Genomic DNA, 17,998 nt, shown 5'->3' with positions numbered 1-17,998 from the left:
AAGTGTGTGTGTGTGTGTGTGAGGAATGTGTCCATTGTGTAGATCAGCTCTAGAGAATTTGTGAACGCGCTGATGGCGTGGTGTTGTCTGGTGGCTGTTTAAACAAGATATTTATCAGCAGTGGAAAGGAACAATGCGATGAATGGAAGAGGAAACGGAGTCTGGTCTGGATATTAACCTTCAACGCCAGACTGCTTTCCAAGACACGGCTTGTAGACAGCTCACAATAAAACTTAAACAATGACAACGAAAATGCCAGGGTGAGCCTCAGGAATTCATATATGTCTTTTAATGAACAGTATGCTCAGTTGCTGATTGCCCGCTGTCAAGCGATGGAAAAGGAGACTGTGTTTTTTACTCAATGACAGGCTGTGTGAACGATGTGTAAAGCATTTGTTCTGGGGTTATAATCAGGGATTATGAATGGCATGTGTTCACGAAGCTCAGGTAGTGGATAGCTTGATTCCCGGGATCATCAATATATCTGAAAATCTACAGAGCGTGTATGGAAAGGATACACCCCTGAGACCCATACAGGCCTGAGTTGTGGAGTGCTTTGGACGTTTATCTCACGTGCACACTTTGATCAGTCTTGGACTTAAAGGTCTGTAGTTCGGTTGTAGTTGTCACTGGCTTCTTGGTAGCCTCTCCGGAGAGATGTCCTGGTCGAGGCCATCTTGTTCCCCTGCACGCCTCACTTCTTAATTATGGCCTAGACCATGTTCTAAGGGATATTCATAGCCTTTCAGATCGTTTTTTCCTTTGGTGCTCCTGGCTGGGTATTTGGATAACACACTGAAGGGCCCATGGCTGTGTATTTGTGTAAAACACTGAGGGGCCCATGGCTGGGTATTTGAATAACACACTGAGGGGCTGTTTTTCTCCTGAAATCAGGTGTGAAATCTCCTGAAATCAGGTGAAACGTGGTGTGTTTTTTAAGATAACTGGTTACAACTAAGGTGATTTAGGATAATTTCTATAATAATGAGATGGAACACTTGTACAATTGTGATATTTCAGTTCTGTATTTTTTATGTATAATACAATTTTTCAATAATAAAAATATAAAATATGGAGTTTAGATAAATGAGGGAAAGAAATTCTAAGTCCTTATCCTATAAATGCATGAAACCTTTTAGTTCAGTTACACAGCAAAATGTATAAGTTCAAAGCATGTGGACTACAGGCTCTGTAAAGGCCCTCATGGCTGTTAAGTTGCGTTAGATATAAGATTAGTTTTTTATGATATACTGAATCTAGACCTAAAATCAAAGAACCCAGATATTTTTCCATTTGCACAAAAAGCGTAATTCTCTGTATTCGTGTCCACAAATGTTTTTACATCCCTTTAAGGGTACATTTCTTGGCTTGATCATTATACAGGTTCACCATATGCCAGGGACGGTACAGAGCCAGTTCTGTCACACAAGACAATGTCACCGCTGTTCCAATTTGTCAGCGAGCATTGGAATTGGCATGCTAACTGCAGTAATTTCCACCAGAGCTGTTGCCAGACATCTGAACGTTCATTTCTCCCCCACAGCGCATCTCCAACGTGGTTTTAGAGATGTGGTCCGTACATCCACCTCCAGCGCAACAGCTGGCTACGTTTAGTTGGTCTGAGACCAGCGATCCCTTTTCACAGCTAAATAGTTTCTCGACAAACTTTCAGAAATGGCCTCAGGGAAACTCGTCCGGTTGGTGGTCATCCTCAGATCGTGGTCATCCTCAGCCAACGGCCAACTCCTGTGGTGGCGAGGTTCACCTTTGATGGCCCTTGGAATGCTGGGGAAGTGTGCTCTTCACAGATGAACCCTGATTCCATTTGTGCCTGGCAGGTTCTTTGTATAATCTTAGAAAATTGTTTGCGTGTTGGATTTGTATTTTTGTTCAGTACATATTATAATTGTATTGTTATTATTTGTATGAAACCAAGTCTAAGGACAGCAACAAAAAAGGCCTGGTGTGGGATGTTCTAAGGGTCGTACAAAAATAGTATCCGATGAGCAAATGTAGTTATGCTTGGCAGAGTCTCCTGTTATGATTCCACTTTACTTGTTGCATAAACATTAATTACATTATATAAATAACTTATTAAATATCTCATCCACCCCCTGTCTTCCTCATGCTTCATACATACTGTGGGTGGAGTGTGTATATGTATGTGCCCGTGTTATTGTGTGTCTGGGTCTACAGTATGCGTGTGTTGGTTCTGTACGTGTGAGCTTTTGAGTTAGTGTGTGCGTGCTCTTGAATCAGTTTGTGAGTGTGTGTTGGTTCTGTGTGTGCATGCTTTTGAATCAGTGTGTGTGTGTGTGTTGGTTGTATGTGTGTGCTTGTGTGTCCGTGAGTGTGTGTGTGTGTGTTGGTTGTGTGTGTGTGTGTGTGTGTCCGTGTGTGTGTGTGTTGGTTGTGTGTGTGTGTGCATGCTTGTGTATCAGTGTGTGTGTGCTTAGCGTGTCTCCTTATTCTTGGTCCACAGAGTGGACAGGGGATTGTTATTTGCCCTCGTTGTTCCATTCTCCTCTGCCTGGGAGTGGTTGCCAGGGATTCTGGGTGCTATAGTTCCTCCTATTGTTTCTTATCAGCTTTATGGGATGCTGCTCGTGACCCCCTGGTAACCCCCCTCCCAGTGGCTGTCCTTTGGATCTGACCTTGTCTATGGGGATGCTTGTCGGCGGATGTTGGGAGGGGACACACCTCTCTTCTCCTTGCACTCTTGTCCTCATCTCCTTGCATCCTGTCCTTACATCCTTGTCTCCTGTCCTTACCTTCTGTCCTGATCCTGTCACCTTGTCACCTTTTCTTCCTTTTGTTCTGTCCTTGTCTCGCCTGTTCCACGTACTGACTCCACAAGCAGTTGGGGTATTTCTTCACCCGTCATCTGACTGTACATCTTCATTGTTCTGCTGATTTCTGCTAATGTGTAACAGCAGAGATGGTTGAGGCTAAGGTTTACTACATTTGTTCATGGTTTAAATGATGTGCATTCAGTACTAGCAGTACATGCTGTTCGGGTGTTCCCCTAAAACCTGAAACATTGTCGATTCAAATAACAAGCCGTCTTGGCTTGTCAGTCCCACTATAACATTACACTCCTACCAGAGTGACATTTTAGCTGAATTGACCCAATTTACCAGCTTCTGCATCAGTTTAGTTCCAAGCTTGTTGTGTAAAGTACACCACACACAATGAGTCATTTTGAAAATGATTACACCACTTACCATTGTATAGAACATTTCACTGCGTGTGTAATGAGGTAGATATATTTTGTTACTTCTCATACAGATTTCAGTGAGTATCAGACATTATTATTATTTTTGTCTATCTAACGTGTGTGTATGTGTGTGTGTCTGAATGTAGGTGTTTCTTTGGTTAATTAAGCGTGTCTGTAGTTCCCCAGATGATCAGCCTGTGGTCTAATTACTCCTTGTCAGATCTCCTTGGAACCATTCCTCCCCAAATCCCTTACCCACCGCCTCCTACGACCTTCCAGTTAACAAGTAACATGTTGAGGTTTCCTTCCTCACTCACGCGTAGACATCTTCAAATGCCAACAAAAGTGATGCCTAAAAGTCAGGCCATTCACTTACAATGATTAATGTCTTTCCCCTAGTCCACACTAACCTTTCCCTAGTCCACCCTTATCTTCTCCCTAGTCCACCCCTAAACCTCTCTTAGTCCACCCTAACCTTCTCCATAGTCCACCCTAAACCTCTCTTAGTCCATCCTAACCCTCCGCTTGTCCACCCTAACCCTCCGCTAGTCCACCCTTATCTTCTCCCTAGTCCACCCTAAACCTCTCTTAGTCCACCCTAACCCTCCGCTTGTCCACCCTAACCCTCCGCTAGTCCACCCTTATCTTCTCCCTAGTCCACCCTAAACCTCTCTTAGTCCACCCTAATATTCCCCCTAGTCCACCCTAAACCTCTCTTAGTCCACCCTAACCTTCCCCCTTTTCTGCCATAAACCTCCCCTAGTCCACCCTAAACCTCCCCTAGTCCACCCTAACCCTCTCTTAGTCCACCCTAAACCTCCCCTAGTCCACCCTAGCCTCCCCACGCATCCACTGACCTTTGACCCTATCCTTTCTTCTTGTCCACTGTCAGAAATCCATGTTCCCTTTTCTCTGGCTCAGAACGTAACACTTAGCCTAACTCTAACCCTAACCTTAAAAACCTAATATGTGTGCCTGAACCTAACCCACCCTTACTCACAAACATTTACCCTAACCCTGACCACTATAACCTAACCATCATACCTAAACTTAACCTAACCCTAATGCCTATCCCTAATTGGAAGTTTCACCCTGAACCTAACCACTGAGCCACTGAACCAAACCACAAATCAAGTTTTTCCTAATGGGTTCATTTTTCATGTTTTACTCATCTTCTGTGGACTGTAGCTGACCTCCCCAGAAGGTAATTAAAGCTTGCCCCACATCTGCAAACACATATATAAAGTTTTATACACACACACTTTCCAGGGGAAAAAATGGTCAGCCCTGGTTCCTCTTCTTTCCTTGACCCCTGACCCCTACCCTCCTCTGTTCCATAATCCTCTAAAGAATGGTAATGGTGCCATTGATGGAACAATACCATACCATATGGTGCCACTTATGCTAGAAGATCCCAGCTGGGTTCAAATAGAATCGGTTTTCTTTAGAAGACCGAGTGAGAAAAGGGCGCTTTGGCTGTTCCTGTATTGGTGCCTTTTGGTTGCAGAAAAATTCCGTTACAGTTCTAACTAGGGTCTAGGTTCTACATTGAATCCAAAAGTGCTTTACCAAAAAACCAAATGTCTCTTCTCAAAACCAAAATTTTTAAGCTGAGACAAGAATGGGTTCCGCCTGGAATCTGTAAAGCGTTCTTCAACAAGGACTGGCAATGGCACGCTTTTGGAAGCCTTTTTGTTTTGTCCGTCGTGGGTCTCCTGCTGGTTTTGTCTTCATGTATGTGTCACATCCTGAACCGTGCCAGAGCATAGCGTGGCTGAAGTGCAGCGGGTGTCGTTGTCCGCTGTCTACCGACCCCACCTCCACCTCCGCTCCCATAACACACGGAGCCGGGGGCAAATCCACCGGCATCAGAAAAAGGAAGCACACACGGCCGCGTCACATGCAGTCAGGGCCATGGAATGTTTTTACACAGCAATAGTTTTGCTCAGATGAACAATACTTGTTGCCAGATTTGCATCAGTTATCTAAACAAAAGTGGGTGAACGTGTCAGTTGACTCACGTCACCATCCCGAGACAACATGGGGCTCTTACCCGACCGATACTTCCTGCATCAGTGGGTTCCAGTGTTGTATTTACACAACAGTAGTTTTATTTAGATTCACAAGATTCGATGCCAGATGTGTCTTGAGATATTTTTTTTATAGTGTAAACGGGTGAAATGGCCTTTGTTGCGCGGCACATTTTCACCGATATAACCCGTGTTGACTGAGGCCTAAAGACGACATCTCGCTCAGTGTGTATTGGAGTGGAATGAGTGGTGACGTTTGAACGTCTGGTTCTGTCCTGCCAGCTCTGTAAACAGAATCGGGGGGGGGGGGGGGAGCAGAAGCACGTATTTGATGTGCGGAGCCACGTTCTTTACCAGGTAAAGTCATCATGTTTATACTCCTGCCAGTCTTTCAACAGACCCGGATGCCTGCGAAGGCATGGCAACGAATTCTGCTTGTCGCCTCACACACCGCAGTTTCATGACAGATCTACACTGGCTGTTTGTGTTGTGTGTCTGTGAGAGGGTTTAGATCAACCCTGAAGTTGAAGGGCTCTTGGCTGGTGAATGGAGGAGAACTTACACCAATGGGAGTTGAGGTCAATGGAGCTTTCTGACTGAGGTTGCTTGTGTTGGTATGTTATTAAACTGCGGTTGTTGTTTGACCAGCTCTTCCAGACACACGTGTGTACATTAAAACGTCGTGTGGGTGACGTGGCGTCTAGAGGAGTGCTATGCCAGAACCTCTGTCTATGTTTTTCAATGGGGCAGAAATGGCGTGGGATAGCCTTGAGCAGCTTCGGCACTTTCTGCTGTCTTGTGCCCCAGGTTGTCGTTGAGTAGGCCCTTGACTTGCATCACTGCAGTCAGGTCTGCCTCACCTGCAGTTCAAGGCAGGTCAGGCCACAAACTTCACGCGGCGTTGTTGCTTTGACTGGACGTCTCATTCGAGCCCACTGGATTGTTAGCCAAGTATAGCCAAGCCCGTCAGCCACGCTCCTGCTAAAACGTCACGCAGGTCCCCCTGCGCTCCACGGCAGTGACGAGGGGCGGCCAAGCTTCAAAGCAATATTGTGTATGCCTCTGAGATATCCTCAGGAAATAAACGGCTGTGATCCCATCCATTGAGAATGTCCTATATAATCCCGAAGGCGTATGAATCAGTCACCGCTATGGTCTTTCTCCTTGAACCTCTCCCACTGCTAGGACCCAATGGACCTCCTTGGAGACTGGCTTTGGGCTGCGTGTCTTAGCTGGGCTCTCTCTGGCTTCCTGCCCCCTCATTCACGGAGCTGCTGAGTGCTGTGGAGGCCTTCTCCGGCACGTCTACAGGCTGACACCTCAGCAGGCCCAGGCCAGGGTGGCGGGCCGGAAGAGGGGAGCCCCGCGGCTTAGCACCACCACCAGAGAACCAAAGCCGGACTGGAAAACTATAGGCAAGCAAGTTTACTTATATAGAACAATTCATACATGGAAGCAATTGAATGTGCTTTACAAAGAAAAATTATATAAAAAATATATAATATGTCTTTGTCAACTGGTCAGCAAAAGAAACGTTTGCTCTCTGGTCTCTGGGGCCCCAAACACAAGCCGTTTCCATGAAAACCTGAACACACAGCGAATCACAGGGAGGAAGGGAGGCTAAAAATGAGCACGAGGCAGGAGGTGATTTTTATCAAGACAGGACGGTCGTCTGGGTTCTAGATCTGTTTTTGGATCAGGAGAGCACAGGGGGGACAACATGTCAGGACAATACGGGGCTGGAATGAATGTTCAGTCCTGTGCCAGCCTTCATCCCAGCCTTCATCCCAGCCCGGGCCGTTTCTGCCGCACCTTCAAAGGGGCATCCACAGCTCCAACTGGGTGGTCAGTCAAAGGGCTTCTCATTTCCTCTTTCTCCCTGGCTGTGCTCCCCTCTCCTTCCAACCATTCAGGCAGCCCGGCGTTGCGCTCCGCCGGGTCGGGGCTGAGCAGACCCTGGGGATCCCGATTCTGCCTGCTCTTCGCTCACCACCGACCTGCTACTTCCTGGCTCATTTCAGGGACCTCAGCTCGGAATGGAGCTCCATTGTCCTGCCCTGGCCGTTATCTGATGCCCCCACCACAAGCCCCCCCACCCTGTGCCTCCGCTCCCCCCCCCCAACCACCCCCCCGCCCTGCACCCCCCCTCCCCCCGCCCGCCCAGCCATGCTAATGAGTTGGCTGGGTTAAGGCTCTCTCTCACTCTCTCTCTGTGTTTTTACTTCTCTCTCATTTTTTGGTTTGACATAGCAGTGACCTTGCCAAAAGAAATGAAAACACAGATTGATGCGTTAAGGGGGAGATGTTGTTTCCGAATATTTACTTGGCAGTGGTGGAAGATTGCATAGAGGGACTTGATAAGAGCCTGATAAATACTTTCTATAGGCAGCGCGTTATAACATGGGCCCATTTGAGTGACTGATTTCTCACAAGTGCACAGTCTGTGGCTGTCTGTTATACAAGCAAATGCCTTGGCATCACCTAAGCAGTTAACCCGGTCTTGTGAAACACGGGAGACCTGAGTTGGGGGAACAGGTATGGATTGGGGCCAGTACCTGAAATGTTGCTGGGTTAAATCCCTGAGCCAAAAAAAGGGAAAATAAATCTATTGATGTGCCTTTGAGGAAGGCCCTTGATCCTAATAGCTGCCGTGTTGCTGTTGAGGTGGGATTTGTGATTGGGGAAGAATCGTGTTCACACATACACATGCATGTGACGGTGACACGGGTAATGCAGAGTCACCTACATAAGCCAAAAGCCCATGTTAAAAAAAAACTTATTATCAGAGAGCAAGCAGTGCCCCCTTGTGGCCAAGGAGAAGACCCATCCAGGAGGACATTAAAACCTTTATCCAAGTCCTCCTCACAATACCCACCTCACCCTGTCGTAACACCAGACTGTGTGTTTTTGGGGTTGTCTTTGCTAGTCTTGCACCTTAAAGGCTTGCCCACGGGTGCTCCAGACAAGGCCTGGTAAGATGAGGTGGTCAGACAAGGCCTGGTAAGATGAGGTGGTCAGACATGGCCTGGTAAGACGAGGTGGTCAGACATGGCCTGGTGAGACGAGGTGGTCAGACATGGCCTGGTAAGACAAGGTGGTCCAATGCGGCCTGGTAAGATGAGGTGGTCAGACATGGCCTGGTAAGACGAGGTGGTCAGACATGGCCTGGTAAGACGAGGTGGTCAGACATGGCCTGGTAAGACGAGGTGGTCAGATATGGCCTGGTAAGACGAGGTGGTCAGACATGGCCTGGTAAGACGAGGTGGTCAGACATGGCCTGGTAAGATGAGGTGGTCAGACATGGCCTGGTAAGACGAGAGAGTCAGACATGGCCTGGTAAGACGAGGGGGTCGATGCGGCACAGAGGCTGCATTGTGTGGCGCCACATGAAAGGGGGATTTGTTAAAGAGAGCTTTGCCGGGCTGCTGCTGTATCAGTCACATCAGTCAGAAGCTGGCTGTGCAGGTGCCTGCTCCGAGTCCGGGGGCTAGGCAGGTGGGGGTGGTCTGGCCTGCTCCTATTTCACACAGCTTTTCTGAGACTTCAGGTCAACCGCAGCACAGTTTTATTCCTGCAGGCTTAAGGGGCCGAGCTGTAGTTGGAATGAAGAATGAGTTGTGTTATGAGCTAGCCAGGTTGGAAGTAAGAAAACGTCTGATATGCATAACGAAATATATGGCAGTAATTTTTTGTTCAGTTACACTGTAAAATACATTATCATGTTCATTTGAATTAATTACAGTCTCACTGTTAACCAGACTATGGTGCATTGTTTTCCTATTTGAAATGAGTGAATTAATGTAAAAAGTAAATGTACTACTGAAATAACTAATGCTGTCCTGGTAGACCTATTGCAGTCTCGAGAGCTCCCCCTGGTGGTCAGAAATACTACGTTTAGATCCTCTTCCACAGAAACACTGCACTGAGGAGAAATCATTTAAATAACCTTACATCTGGACAAACATATTTAAATCTATACTCTTCTTCTGAGAGTCTGGTGTGCTGTATTATGTTTCAGTTCCTTATTTTTGTATTCTCAAAATAAAATAAGAATTAATAAAATGTAATGTTTGTGTATTACAAATGTGCTAAAATTTTATTTTGCTCAAGTTGAAGTAACGTAATATTTCCCATTATAAATTCAGATGAAAATGGTAACCTATGGAACTATAAATAAAATGCCCAAAAGATTAGTATCAGTGTCTTGGTATTTGGCTTTGACGGCTCACTCTCATTCAATACCCATATCCCCCACCTGCTGTCTAAATTTAAATCAAGAATTGGTTTCTGGTCCAATATAAGGCATCGTTCACTGCCAAATATCCACTTGTAGAAATTTCCATCCTGCCGATCCTTCGTTATTAGTCATTAGGTGTGTGGCTCAAAAGCTCCTACAGTGAATCATCACTGTGACCTTTGCCCTCTGGTTATTTCGCCCTTGCATCACACTCAACACCAGACTCATTGGTATCAACTTACTTATAAGTCACTTTGAGGTCAACGCCCTCTGTACCTCAGCTCACCTCGTCACATCTTCCACTGTAACAGTGATCTGCACTCCAGTCGATCAAGTTCATCCCTCGGGTCACTATGAAGTATAAAGCCTGGACTTTCTTTGGTTTTCATTTTAATCACTGGCAGCGGGGTCAACCAAAGGAAGTCCAGGCTTTATGCTGAACCCAGTCTCAGGTGCACCCTTAAGAATGACACTTGTTTCAGCATCAGAAAGTGAATCCTTGAGCTTGCTATTTGACAGCTGTATTTGCTGAATCCCCTATTCCTGTTTCTATATTTATCCCACTTTGTTTATTTTAATATTATATTTATCGGATTGCATGTGTACATATCTTCTGTATTTTTTTTTATTTGCACTGTCTTGAATTGCAGTGGAGTGCCTTTGTCCAGGGTGTCCTTGAAGATAATGTTAAATGTATACTCTGGTTAAGTAACGGTTATATAAAGGTACCTACTGGGAAATTGGCATTGGCATTAAACTAAAGGTGAATGATGTGTCTTGTCATGGAGCTCAGATTTTCTGGTATATAAAATGTAAATTTTGTATATACCCCCTCACTCAACTTGATGTCATGACGTTTGGTCTATAGGTCTGTCTCCTCACAAGGAACACGTGCCTCAGTGTCCACCATTTCTGAATTAATTTTTATTTTGTCCATGCTATTCCTCTGGCACTGAAGGACTAATCTGATCAAAACTTGATATGCATCTTGTATGGACAAAGGTCGCAATATTTTTCAGATTAGTTCCTAAAAGAAAATAGTTGCTATTGACCAATGAACATTTCCCTGGGCATGGTCTGACACAAATGTATGCAAATCAGTCAAGTGACACATTACTAACACTGTAATGACTCCACACATGCAAGAATATTTACATGAACCACATGGTGGCACTGTAACAGACACATATTTATAGCTATGCTTGACTAAGAGTGATGGTTTGGCACACATGCTCAGGGATTTGAGTCTCGTTTATCAACTTGATTTCTCTGACACAACTTGCATGGTTTGAATAATGTCGGATGAATGCATCTTGTCGAAGAGATTCAGTGTTTACAAAATAAACGTGATTGGCCCTGAGTTTTAGCACTTAACTCGAAGGGATGACACGTTTGCCCAGATATATTTGTTACTTTTCTTTTCAAAACTTTCTTCATGAGCCCTGTACAATGTGTCATGGTACGGTGAGCAGCAGCGCCACCGTTCCGTACATTCTCAGTTTCCATCATCACATGAATGCATCCCGGACTTGTTGTGTCACATGTCTACAATAATCGTTCACACCAGGTCCCTGTTTGCTAATTTGAATGTGTTTAAATGTTTCCCCTCTGCTCCCCACAGTGTGGATCATTGTTGTTGTCATTTTGTTTGTTGGCGAGTGTTACGTTATATTGACTGTTTGAATATTGTATGTGTAAGACGCGGTGTCGCACACTTTTATTTCTATCAGTTAATAGTTATAGTTTTCCGTTCGTTGTTCGGTTTGCTTTCATTGTTTAATAAACCCACGAACGTGAGATATGCCTGCGCCTGGTTCCTTGCTCATGCAACACCACACTAGTGACAGAATGAGCCACCAAAACCGGAACCAGCAGCCAGTCCCTCCAGAGAGGGTTTATACCTGGAGGGGCGATTGGGGGTCTGACTCCCTCTCCTCTGACGACGAGGAGACAGTGTACGGGAGAGTGGAGGAGGATCCCCTTGAGGAGCCCCAAGATGAGTTTGAGGGGTTGCTGTGGGGCATGGACCAGTGGGGTGTGGTCAAACCCCTTACCAAGCAGCAAGAGGAGCTGGTTATGGGCCTCCTGCAGGACTTGCAGGAGGCAGGAAGGACGAGACGCAGGAGGGGAGAACGGAGGAAGAGGAGGGCGAGGTGCCCAACGCCCGGTCCGCGGTCCCCTCCTGAACCGAGGTCCCCCCAGGAGATTTTTAGGGGGGGGGCTGAGTGGGTGCCCGAGGGAAGTCCCGACCGCGCCCCCTCTAAGTCCGGTGCCTGCGCCACGGCGCCGACTGTTCCCTGCTGCCCGGGAGCTGCAGCCAGCGCCCCCTGCTGCCAGAAGCGGCAGCCAGCGCCCCCTACCTGCCAGAAGCGGCAGCCCGCGCCTCCTGAGCCTGAGGAGGAGTGGCCTCAGCCGCCTGAGCCTGAGGAGGAGTGGCCTCAGCCGCCTGAGCCTGAGGAGGAGTGGCCTCAGCCGCCTGAGCCTGAGGAGGAGTGGCCTCAGCCGCCTGAGCCTGAGGAGGAGTGGCCTCAGCTGCCTGAGCCTGAGGAGGAGTGGCCTGCACCGCCTGAGCTTGCCGGGGTCTGGCTGCCCCGGAGCCCTCTACCGGCCCGGCCGCCCCAGCGCCCTCCACTAGCCCGGCAGCCCCGGCGCCCTCTCCAGTCCCGGTCGCCAAGGGGTCCTCTACTGGCCCGGCTCTCCCGGTTCCTGACCCCCCGCCGGCTACCGATTATTTCTATCAGTTAATAGTTATAGTTTTCCGTTCGTTGTTTGGTTTGCTTTCATTGTTTAATAAACCCACGAACCGGAGATATGCCTGCGCCTGGTTCCTTGCTCACGCAACACCACACTAGTGACAAAATGAAATAGTCATACATTCAAACATAGAACTAACAGATGGGTCAATTTTGTCAATATTCCACAATGATAAAATTTTACCTACATGAAAAACCCCAAAACCCTTGAAACTAAAACTGATTCATCCATTCAGATTCATCCCCTACTTTTTCCTTCTTTTTTGAAGATCACGCAATGGCAAGAAGTTGAATAATTCTGTTTCTTTGATCTGCACACACAAGTGAGGGTTCATTTTCATTTTTGATTTTTTTTCTCTCTCTCTCTTCCTCCTTTCTGTAAGAGTGCCAACATCAAGATTTACCTTGGTGTGCAAATGTGCTGGAATAGGTTAAAAGGAAAGCACGCTGCCTCTCTCAAAGGCAGCACAAGTGCAGATGTTATGAAGTTAATTAAAAATGTAGCTATTCGTTTCTCCCTGTCCCAATTTAGGTTGCATCAAATGAAAAAAAACAGAAGGAAAAAGGAGTTATGAGAGAAGTCCATGATGAACGATGATAATAATATTATATTTTATATGTAGGTGCGTCATATCTAAATAAAATGCCCCTATAATGTAAAGAATTGGTAGGAAAAAAAACTCTTTAGACACTTGTTTTAAGGAAACAGATTAGTATCAGTGTCTATGATATATTTTAGTTTCATAAAGGCTTTACTTAAAAATATGTGTATTCACCCATTTGGATCTATTAAATTATTTTCCCATTTAGTAATAGTTAAAGATTATATTATTTTCATCTGAATGTTCTCTGATCGGTGTGCCATGGCAGTTTAATGTTCTTTTCAATGGAGCTTTTACATTCTTATCTTTGTTTCACCTGTTTGTCTTTTGACCAGTCAGATCTGCTCCAACTAAATATACGATGTTAAAAGATCCAACGTGATTGACCAACAGACCAGTTAGCGGAAAAACAATCGGCATTGGGCCCTTCTGACAGAGAGTGAATGGATGATACACTGCTTTGACAGTCCAGTTGGGAATCAGATGGTCTGTAATTGTGATGGCAGACCTTTTACACCTCTCGGTGTCTAACTGGGAAGACAACAGAGATATACACATTCAAGGCCCCGCCCACCCCCAACACCTAGCAACCGAGCCCGATCTAATAGTGTAATATGTTTACTGAAATTGCATCAGTATGTTGATTGTTGACACAAGCCTTGTGTATCGCTTTACTGCCTCTTCAATCTCCTCCCAAATAATGGTGTCATCCGTCAGAAGGGTGACATGTCTCAAGGTGCCGCCCACCCCGTCTCCTCCCCTCCTCCTCCGTAACCCCTCCTACCAAGCTGACGATTCGACGCGTGTGCGGGGGGGGTGCGGGGGGGGTGCGGGGGGAGTGTGTGGGGGGTGTGTGTGGGGGGGGGTTATCATTTCCCCTGCACAGGTGTTGCAGGTATGTTCTGCGATTCAAAACTGTTCCCCTCTCCACCGCCTACCGCTGCTCGGCTGTAGCCTCTCTGGGCTGCGGCTACCCCCCCCCACCCCCCGCAGCGGGGCCCACTCCTCCGCTGAGCGATATTGCTCGCGGCAGCCGTGTCTCTGTGATCTGCATGCACCGGGCTCCTGTGCGGTCCTGGGTGAATAGCGCTTGACTTGTTCAATTTGTTTAGACGGCTTGTTCAGCGCTTTGAAGCCACGCGTTTTAGCATAAATCATAACCTGTCTCCTTCCTCACAACCGCTTTGAAATGCAACATCTGCTTTTGGGGTCCCTGCTATACCGCTAGTTGGGCAGCATCAGTAGATTGACTCCCCATTTTTGGGGTGCGTAAAGTGAGTGTAAATTGTAACCCCCGGTCGTCATTTTATCAAAGAAAAATGACCTAATGTATTATCAATAATGTCCTGGGAGAGAGTACATTTTCCAAAGTTCTGTCCTAACCTGTTTTGGCGAGATCAGAGAGGAATGGTAAATTGGGTTACCCATGATAACCTACTTAGGGAGGAGGAAGTGTCATGGTTTTGGGGCATGTTTGTTATCGGGCCATGTTGTTTACTCTTTCCTCAGATGTGTTCATCCTTTCTGTTTGTTTGTGGGTTTGTTTTGCAAAGCCGCAGCCTTCTGTTCGCCTCAGTTCAGCTGTGGGGATGGGAGACCCAGGGAATGGAAGTTAGTTAGTTAGTTGGATACACAGGGAAACGTTGACGGTAAGAGGAGACACTGTCACTACCACTTTCTGTGAGTGGCACTGAGGCTGAGGTTAGACCTCAGGAGGATGGAGCACAATGACACAACACAGGAAAGGGGGTAGCTTACGGGTGCTATTGGAGCATTAAAGAATGATTGTTAACACTGACTATGTGGAAGAACGTGAATGCTGGATCTATATAGAATCTGTGAATGGACTTCTGAATCTATAAGTATCTCACAAAAGTGAGGACACCCCTCACATTTCTGTAAATATTTGATTATATCTTTTCATGTGACAACATTGAAGAAATGACACTTTGCTACAATATAAAGTAGCGAGTGTTCAGCTTGTATAACAGTGTAAATTTCAAAATAACACAACACTCATCTCATCTTCATCCGCTTATCCGTATCGGGTCGCTGGGGCAGCAGCTCCTCCACCCTCCGTTTGGGGATGCCCCACAAATGATCAATAGGGTTTAGGTCTGGAGACATGCTTGGCCAGACCTAAACCCTCAGCTTCTTTAACAAGGCAGTGGTCATCTTGGAGGTGTTATCATGTTGGAATACTGCCCTGAGGCCCAGTCTCCAAAGGGAGGGGATCATGCTCTGCTTCAGTATGTCACAGTACATGTTGGCATTCATGGTTCCCTCAATGAACTGTAGCTCCCCAGTCCCGGCAGCACTCATGCAGCCCCAGACCATGACACTCCCATCACCATGCTTGACTGTAGGCAAGACACACTTGTCTCCTCACCTGGTTGCCGACACACACGCTTGACACCATCTGAAACAAATAAGTTTATCTTGGGCTCATCAGACCACAGGACATGGTTCCAGTAATCTATATCCTTAGTCTGCTTGTCTTCAGCAAACTCTTTTTTCTTGTGAATCATCTTTAGAAGAGGCTTCCTTCTGGGACGACAGCCATGCAGACCAATTTGATGCAGTGTGTGGTGTATGGTCTGAGCACTGACAGGCTGACACCCCAACCCTTCAACCTCTGCAGCAATGCTGGCAGCACTCATGCATCTATTTCCCAAAGACAACCTCTGGATATGACGCTGAGCACGTGCACTCAACATCTTTGGTTGACCATGGCGAGGCCTGCTCTGAGTGGAACCTGTCCTGTTAAACCGCTGTATGGTCTTGGCCACCGTGCTGCAGCTCAGTTTCAGGGTCTTGGCAAAATTATCATAGCCTAGGCCATCTTTATGTAGAGCATTCTTTTTTTCAGATCCTCAGAGAGTTCTTTGCCATTTGGTGCCATGTTGAACTTCCAGTGACCAGTATAAGGGAGTGTGAGAGCGATGACACCAAATTTAACACACCTGCTCCCCATTCACACCTGAGACCTTGTAACACTAACGAGTCACATGACACCGGGGAGGGAAAATTGTTAATTGGGCCCAATTTGGACATTTTCACATTTTCATTTGCCAGCGGTTTAGACATTAATGGCTGTGTGTTGAGTTATTTTGAGGGGACAGCAAATTTACACTGTTATACAAGCTGTACACTCACTACTTTCCATTGTAGCAAAGTGTCATTTCTTCAGTGTTGTCACATGAAAGGATATACTCAAATATTTACAAAAATGTGAGGGGTGTACTCACTTTTGTGAGATACTGTATATAGACTATAAATGATCTTCTGAATTTACATAGTATTTATATATGATCTTCTGAATTTACATAGTATCTATAAATGATCTTCTGTTCAATTGTTGGCCATGTTTGGGTTGTGGTTGCGTTTTTTTGTACAAAGTTGCTGTTTCCACATATTGTTATGATATAGCAGCATTTGAATATTCAGTAAATGTGTTACAATCAGATTTATCATAATGGACTTTGTCTAATACCCCTCTGAGGAGTTGGCCTTTTTACATCAAGCATTTGGGAAATATTCCAAAAAAACAACGACATTTTTATTTTACTAGATGGGTTCAGTTTCTGACTTTGTGTCCTCTTTCTATTACTTTAAATAATAAAGCTCCTCCAAAACTCATCTTTGCACATTGACTTCACCGAACGTTCACCTCCTCATCAGGAACATTAACAATTCCTTTTACCTTAAGTGAGAGAAAAAGAACAATCCCCAAATATTTTTTATTTTCAAAGGAACTCATTTTGATCAGTAGTCGTCAATTAAATGTACCGAGGTGCAAATTACGCCACGCGGATCAGATGAAAGAGTCTCACTGTCATGTCTCCGCAGCCCCTTTGGGGCCCCGCTCGGCTCCCAGAACACGAGCTCGCAGCGGGTTGGCATGGCAGTGACAGGGGTGACACTTCCCTCCGCGTTACAGGGGCTGAGCTGTAGCCTGAGACTGAGCAGGGCTAACAGCTTGTAGCATGGGGGGGCGTTGGTTTACAGACACGTCTGGTGCTCTGGGAGGGAGACACTCTGCTGCAGATGTTGTCGGAGAATCCCTGCCATTGTGTCAGCGATTGGGCTCTCGGGTTGAATTCATTATTTAGGTCGGACACGAGCCGCCGGGTCTCTTCTTACTTGGGCCCGAGACACGAAGACCTGCCGTTTGCCCCCCGTCAGTGGAATAATGCTTCGGCTTTAGTTTGTCCAACAACCAGATAGACCAGAGAGTGGTGCGTGGGGGGGGGGGGGGGGGGGGGGGGGGGGGGGGGTGCACCTGCATCGAATGTGGTGTGGTCGGTTGGATGTGGACCAGGCCTCCTTGTGTTGTTGTGTTCTTTCCGCTCCTCGTGGTTGGTCACGGGCGCCGCCCGGCCGAGCTGTGGGCCATGATAGCTGAGTTGTTTCCCTCGGCCCGGGGAATGACGTCACCTCCAGCGGTCTCTGACTTTCCCACGCGTGCCGTGGGTTTGTTGCACCTGCGCAAAGGCCGTAATCGCGATGTGGACGTTGCAGAACTGGGAGGGAGGGAACATTTTGGGGATAAAATCCCGTATTCGGATGCTTTTCTGCGCTTTTTTGTGTGTTACTAAATTCAACAAGTACAATCAAACTCATTGTCACAAGTCTAAAACGGATGCAGCTTAATCTACAACATGAGACTTTAACGACAGAATCAGCTCCCCATAAGACCAGACACCGATGTTGTGTGGCACATGTTCAACGTCAGTCTTTGTCACTCGTTGAAAGATAAACTGGCAGCTGTCCAAGCTTCAGCACAATACATATTAGCTTGACGCGTGTGAAATCACGTCGTCAAGGGTTTGAACTAATTATTTACCGCTTGCGTGATTGCGGTAGGTGCCTTTTGTGAGTGTTAGGTAGTTGCTTCTTCTTGATTGATCAGTCGCATTGTTCTTTCCTTTTGTTTCTGCCCTTGCATTGTCTATTATTCATATTCTGTGGTATTTTATGACAATAGACAACGATTGTATTGCGGGGAATTAGTCTTTTTAGGCTCGTTTACACAGCAAATCCTATGAATAAACAATGTATCTTTCCTCAGTAAATTAGTTATCATCAATTTTGAATGTTGTATTGGGGAGATGTATTAACACGGAAACTCTGTGTGCACTGGGAAGCTATCCTCAGAT

This window comes from Esox lucius, chromosome 12 (genome assembly GCF_011004845.1).
Source record: "Esox lucius isolate fEsoLuc1 chromosome 12, fEsoLuc1.pri, whole genome shotgun sequence".
NCBI lineage: Eukaryota > Metazoa > Chordata > Actinopteri > Esociformes > Esocidae > Esox > Esox lucius.
This window is presented reverse-complemented; position numbering follows the sequence as displayed.